Source organism: Coffea arabica, chromosome 7e (genome assembly GCF_036785885.1).
Source record: "Coffea arabica cultivar ET-39 chromosome 7e, Coffea Arabica ET-39 HiFi, whole genome shotgun sequence".
Lineage (NCBI taxonomy): Eukaryota > Viridiplantae > Streptophyta > Magnoliopsida > Gentianales > Rubiaceae > Coffea > Coffea arabica.
In genome coordinates, this window is record NC_092323.1 from 14,813,333 (window position 1) to 14,819,388 (window position 6,056).

Here is a 6,056-nt window from a genome sequence, read left to right on the forward strand (position 1 = left end):
TTTAACCGAATTTTCCAAGTGAATTATATTTAATTCGATTATTCTTGTGTTTTTTTTTCTCTTTTTTGCCCTCCAAACTTCTCACCCCAACTGCCAACCATGGAGCAGTTATTCTTACGTAAGTATTGAATTTTCTATCGTTTTGTCTCTTATTGTATTTATTTTGGGTTTTAAGAATATTTTTCTAAGCTCTGGACTGCTACTTTTAATATTAAATTTTGCTTTTTTTTATATTTGTAGGCATAAGATTAATTGATCGAACCACATAAAACGTTAATCATGTGATGCGTGTGAGTTTATCAAGAAAAAATAAAATGATAATAATAATAATAATAATAATTGGAATTTTGGGATTAAAATGCCTTTTTGAAAATGTTAGGGTCCAAATTTTTTTAGTACAGGCGTGAGCTCTGAAATGTTAAGGATTATTTGTGCCATTTTTTTTTAATAAGAATAATGTGAAAGTGTTGCGTTAGTTACAAATGGGCAATGGACCCATCTAAAGTTTAAACCCCTTTTCCAGGTATACACTCAAAAAAAAAAAAAAAAAAAAAAAAGTTTGGTTAGTGGTTTATTAGTAAAAATTTATTTGTTTGTATTATCAATACATTTTCTAATCACCTTCTTATTTCACATGTGTCGTACCTTCTTATCTCACATACATCATCATATAAAAAAAATTCTACAGTAATTTTTCAAAAAATTATCCCAAATAATCTACTATTCATACACACTTCTTTTACACCATAAACTCACCAAAAAATATTTAAAAAAATGGATTCCCTCTATTTCAACCAAAAAGAACTATTCTTCTCCACAAATTACCTATATTTTTTTCACCAGTTTGAGAACTCAATTCAGCAATTAAATTTAATGGATTTGAATCTTAATATGTTTAGATGCATTTGATAATCAAAATTTAAACATCTGAATTAATTAAATAACACTGAATTTTCTAGGCAAAACTTGTTCCAAAAAATAAGTAATAAACTATTTACTTATCACTTAATGTGATACGACGTTTCAATTCAATATTTTAACAATTCAATAACTTAACAAATTCAGATTTCAAATTTCAATTTTATCAAACGCATTCGTGATCTCTCAGTTTAAACCTCTAGCTATAACAGTTTTTCCCCTAGGGACAAATTTCCCTTTTTTGTCCCCCTCTTCAAAAGGCAAGGCCTTATCATCAAATAAACCAGCCATTGGGCCATGCTGAGTTCAAACTGGACCAAACAAGCACAAGCACCACATCACGAACAGCTTGCTTAAATGCCAAATGGCTTTGCAGAGCAGAGAACCCCACCGATTCTGGTGAAACTTCGCAGAACTTGCAAAGGTTAAAGCTTTCCAGAAATTTTATATCGATCCTAAGCAGCCTCTTTACTACTTAGCATGCTGGTCCAAAATAAAAATAAAAATAAAAAGTTTCATGTAGACATATAAAAACTCCACTTATTAATTTACATATTAAATAGGATCCACTTAGGATTAGGGGTGCCGTCGAGTCGAGTCTCGAGTAGTGCACTACTCGAGGCAAAATAACTAAGCTCGATCTCGTCAAGCTTTTAAAATTCGAGTTCGAGCTCGAGCTCAACATCAATTTATGGAACTCGAGCTCGAGTTTAATTAAATGTAATTAATTTAAATCAAGCTCAATCGAGCTTATTTGAGCTCAATCAAGCCTAATCAAGCTCAAGTAATAAAAATTAATATTTTATATATAATTTTAAATAAAGGATATTATTGATATTTCACAATAATAAAAATAAAAATATATATTATAAAAAGCTCGATAGAGCTCGTCGAGCTCTCGAGTATTATATTTCCAAGCTCGAGCTCGACTCGATAAGCTCTAACGAGTAGCTCGAACTCGAGCTGCTAACCAAGTAGCTTGCGAGCTCGAGCCGAGCTACTTGGTTCAGTTGCAGCCCTACTTAGGATGTTAAAATGGATCCAAATGGGACTCTTGTATTGGTTTTAGAGTAATTACGAAACCTGTCAAATAGTTGCTTTGAACCGATATAAAATTTTGCTATCAACCGCAGACACGTAGGGTTTACTATCACTTTTTTTTTCTTTTCTTTTCTTATTTTGGAAAAGAAGGCTTTTCAAGAGGTGGCTTACAATGGTTTCTTTTAAGTGTACTCATTGTAAAGTAATTTGGGCAAGGTGACTATAGTTGTTCCTTTTAAGCCTGAAAAAACTAGGATAAAGCTCATATTGTTTGGAATTTTTGGGAGCTTTTGTAAAAAATTAAATTCTAGCGACGTAACGTGTATAAGGTAAAAAAATAATTTAAAATGTGTCCAGAAAATATTTCAAGAATTTTTCGTAGTAAACCTGCAATCCAATCGGATCTGAGCAGCCAAGGTAAGCCTGGATATGTCTTGTCAAGTAATCAAGATCTGTCTGGTGTGAGTACTGTTGTTGAGGCACTTCGTAAACCAAATTCGAGTGCTCTTCTACCTTTGGCTCTGGGACAGAATTCAATTAACGTTCTGAAAGGTTAACGGTCATGATTGGTCAAAAAAATATAAAATTTAAAAGATTGCATATATATCATTTTTAACATTATATATGGGATTCATAAAAATTTATTTTATGCTTACTTTGTATTTAAAGTGAGTTATACTCTTTTTTTGTATTAAAAGTGAATTACATCCTGAAAAAATGAATGTACATATTGTGAAATAAAACAAAATCGACAAAAATGGTTGACTTAACAACTGCTGCTAAGGATTATCCCTCTCCATGAAAAGGATCCTTCCCCCAACTGTTATTTGTAACATCAATTTTGGTCTCTCGTTTGTCTTTCGTATTGTTCCTAACATAGTCATTTATAATTGAACTTCCACATATATATTTATGCCTTTCTTTACAAGAAAAAAAATTTTATTACACTATTAATTGCCTCCGAATGGAGATATTTTGCAGACATGAGAATGAGCACATAATTTTTTTTCCCCCCTCAACTGTATTTTACTCATTTTCCTCCTCTAGCCGTGACATAAATAATGCAAGGTTCGCAAAACTGTCTAACTTTCTCCGATCTTTTAAAAAATCTAACGCGTGTTTTATGTCAAACCGTATTATAACTTGGAGTAATCATTTTCTTAGAAAAACTGCACCATCTTAGTAACTTGTAATGGCAAACATAAGGTATAATGACAAGCGACTTTGATGGCAAAATCAAAATTGTTTTAGGGTTGGTCCTACTCATGCTACTTGTGATCTAATCATGTCCTAAACCTAAAACAAAGAGGGGTTTGATTTTATGGCTGTCCCCAATCATTTTATTAGGCCTCAAGAGGTCCCCAAAATCAGCTGATTTCTCATTTTGTAGGCAGTTGGATATCATTATATTGACATTAGGAGGGATTAGGAAAAGCATATAACATTAAACCATTTGTGTCAGCCAACCAATAAGGAATAAAAGAAGAGAGTTAAATGACACACTTAGACACATAGTGCAGTCCTTTTTTGGCCTGTTAGGGGGTGAATGTTAATACCAAAGTAAGTAATGTCATACTTGTGGGACAATGCTAATAAACTCAAAAGAAACTTGTACCTTGAATCATCCAATAAGGTGAAAAGTTTTTCACTAATTTTATTAGATAACCAAAAAAGTTTTGCAATTACATATTGGAAAAAAAAAAGCTTTTTCTTGATTATAAAGTTTTACAATTATCTATGGGGAATAAAAAACAAATCAAAACCAAGCATATTTTCTGACTAACTTTTCTTTGGTATCCATTAGACAAATTCAATTACTCAGTGATGGCTGATAGATATAGATACCTTCAAGCAGAATAATCAAGATTGTGGATAAAAAATAGAACACCTTCTAATACGGCATTGACAAGGCTTATAAAGGCGTGTTTTATCACAAGGGAAATGCAATTTTAAAATTATTTTCAAGCAATATGTTAGGAGTTCAAATTTTCTCGCGCCGCCCCTGTAATCAAAAATTTTGAAGGATGTGCCAATCACGCTCTCGACCTGTTTATCATACCACGACTTAACCATCCTCGACCCCGACCTAATTATCCAAACACACCCACAACACCTTTTCAAATTAGACCTCGCCCTCCCCTTTAGTTTAGATGGTATTTCTCTCTAACCTCTCTTATACAACTCAGTTGAATTACCTGATCTCAAGCTTCAATCCCTTTGCCATGGTATTCCTATAATATATCTTCTAGAGTACTAGAAACTAACTCTATGCTTCATGCTAGCTTAATTGTGATGTTCTTTCTACGCAAAACATAATCAAGTTACTCGATCTTAAGGTTGAACTAATATAGTAAACAAGCTAGATTAAGACACGACTACAATGTTTACTAAGAGATTAAAGTACTGCGCAAGAACTGTCTGCCTTTCCTATTTTATGTGATACTTCTGCGCATTGGATGCATATGACACTATATATTTGTGGAATATATATAATTCCTATCAACTTGAAATGTAGGCCCAATAATCACATATATAAAAATTGTTGGAGAGGCTCCATGCTTTCACATGAGGAGATTAATTATATTCCTACACCAGAATTGCAGAAAACACGACAGATTTCACTTCAGATCACAAGAAAGCAAGCTGAATGATAAACTGGAGGTCATGAGTACTATGGACCACGATTTGAGTTTTGTCCTTTTAACTCATGGCAAAATAGTTGTAGTCCATCAAGTCCCACCAAGTCCCCCCTGGCCCCCTAAAGAAAATTGTTCTGCAGCTCCTATGAATGTGTCATGTAGGAGTGATCAGCACCCTTTATTTCCTCAAGTATTTGCCAAAATTATAAACAATTCTTGCGGAATTTTTGTGGTAATTCCTTCAAATTATTAGATGTCATGTCACGCAAACATTCCTAGATCATGACATAAGGAAAAGAAATTTTACCTTTAGCATAGAATTGAGGTTATTGAAATCAAAATATTTGGTAACAAAATGTCAAAAGGATATGCTTCCAAAGATTATGAGTTGGACTAGCTTGGCAAACTAGTCTTTGACAGATAGCTCATGCATCCAAAAGTAGGCGGTTAATTACATTTTTGTAAACAACTGACCGTTGACTCGGTGCCTATCAAAAAGGAATTAAGTTCCTCTTTGAGCTATAAGTCGGGAGTTTCAAGGGAGGTGTCGGAGCACTCATTTATTCTAATCGAATCTGTATACCTACTATCCCCTTATATAGTCTCTTTAGACTCTCCCTCCCTATAAAATATGATATATTAGATTATAAGAATGTTATCGTTGTAACAAAAAAATTATGTTTTTATAATATTGAAACCAAAAATATTAGAAAATTAATAATAAAAGTTAAATTTAAACAAAAAATATCAGAGGGGGCATGCATAATGTACCATAAATTAGAATTGTATGGTACAATCTACCAGCCCAGCAAGGCCTGTTCCCACTGAAAACTTTCATAATGGAAATGCAAAATGCAGAGGACTAAAAGGAAGGGGATGATTACTGTTACTGTGCAACACACTGATGGAGAGATGGCAATATGGCAATGCCTGTGAGGAGGAAAATGTATGGTAAAGTCCTAAGCCATCTGACAAAGTGGGGCATGGAGGGATATAACTTGACAAGCTTGTATGTTTGTGTTTGTATGTGACAGGTGTGTGGGATTGGTCTTGTAATCATTCCATCTAATTAAAGGTGACTCAGATTGACACCTGAATACATATGATATGGTATGAAAAATTTGGATAAGTTATACCCAAACCACTTTAGTCTACATCACATGTACCTTTTGTCTCTCTCTTTTTCTTTTCTTTTTCTGTTCATTCTTTGGATTGCATTATTCTAAAGAGGCTAAATATGAACTTAGAAATTCAAATGTACTTCTAGTTCCCATAGGTATTAAGGTATTTTTGTTTTGTCAATTTCTTTTCCTTTTGGTTTCCACCATTTTTCCCCTCAATGAAATGAAGACACAAAGCTATATGAGATCCCGGATGCTCAACACATTCCTTGGGAGGATATAGGTGATTCTCAAATTGTGATAGCTTTTGAAAAAGTTCTTAAATAGTAAGAGTTTT